The following is a 1,410-nucleotide window of genomic DNA, read 5'->3' as shown; positions in this document are numbered from 1 at the left end:
TTAAACCCTCCCATGGCTCCCCACTGTCCTCAGAGTAAAACCCAAAACTTTACAATGGCAATCAGGCTATACGTGATCTGGCTTGGGCACCTCCCTGACCTCATCTCTAATCATCTCCCCCTCATTCTCTCTGTTCCAGCCGCACTGGCCAACTTGCTGCTTCTCAAACCCCCAGTTCAATTCCTGGACAAGGCTTTGAACTTGCTATCCTCTCTTCTTGAAATGCTATTTTCTCAAATATTCATATAACACAGTCCTCGTCCTTGGAGGTGTCTCCTTCTTCATAAGATATATTTCTGACCGCCCCGTCTAACACCACAATTCACTCTCCATGGCATTCCTTGGTCCACCTGCTCAGTTCCCCCAACGGCATTTATTGTGATACATATCTCACTCATCTCACTCTAACACGGTATATAATTTATTTATTATCTTCATCGTCTGTTTCCCCACAAGACTGTAAACTCTCCTAAAGCCTGTAACACTGCTTGGCACATTGCAGGTGCCCCATAAAATGTTTATTAAATAAGGAAATGAAATATGACGCTTAGTTTTCTGGTTTGAGCAACCGGGTGGATGGTGACTCACTGAGGCAGGAAACACAGGAAGATGAGGGATTTAGTGGGAAAAAGCAGTTCAGTTTGGGACATGCTGCCTCTAAGTGTCTTTGAGACCAACACCCAGGTGGGAATGACGTTTAGGCAGTTGCATTTATGGGCCTGGCGCTAAAAAGAGGGTCACTGGAATATAAATTCGAGGGTCTCTGGATTACAGATGGCATGTGAATGGGTGTCACTGGCAATAAAATGTATGTAGAGAAGAGAAGAACTTTGAGAAAAAGTGGGAAGGGAGAGAGACAGCATGGTCGGGAGAACCCATGAAACAGAGAGAAAGAAGAAACAGGGAATGAGGAGGAAAAACAGGAGTTGTGAAAGTCCGTGGGAAAGTCCTTCTAAGAAGGAAGTTATATTAGTTTTCTGCAGCTGAGGAACCATTACCCCAAAACTTAGTGGCTTCAAACAATGCACCTCTAATATCTCACTCTTTCTGTGGGTCATGTGTCCATGCACCATTTAGCTGGGTCCTCCGTTTTAGGGTATCCTACAAGGCCACAATCAGGGTGTTAGCCAAGGCTGTCGTCTCATCTGAAGGGCTGACTGGAAAGGGATCCCCTTCCAAACTGCTAGCAAACTGTTCCTATTATTGGCAGGATTCAGCTTTCTGAGAGCTGTTTGGACAAGGGCTTCTCAACTATCTCATCCTTCTCAACTATCTCACAACCCAGGAGCTTGCTTCAACAGAACAAATGCTCAAGAAGACTCAGAGGAAAAGTGTAAGCAAGTCTTTCATAACTTAACCTCGAAAGTGCCACGTCATCCCATCTCACTTTTGTCTTACTCTCTTCATTAG

This window comes from Nyctereutes procyonoides, unplaced genomic scaffold (genome assembly GCF_905146905.1).
Source record: "Nyctereutes procyonoides isolate TBG_1078 unplaced genomic scaffold, NYPRO_anot_genome, whole genome shotgun sequence".
NCBI lineage: Eukaryota > Metazoa > Chordata > Mammalia > Carnivora > Canidae > Nyctereutes > Nyctereutes procyonoides.
The sequence above is the reverse complement of the archived record's forward strand: the minus strand, read 5'-3'. Positions refer to the sequence as shown.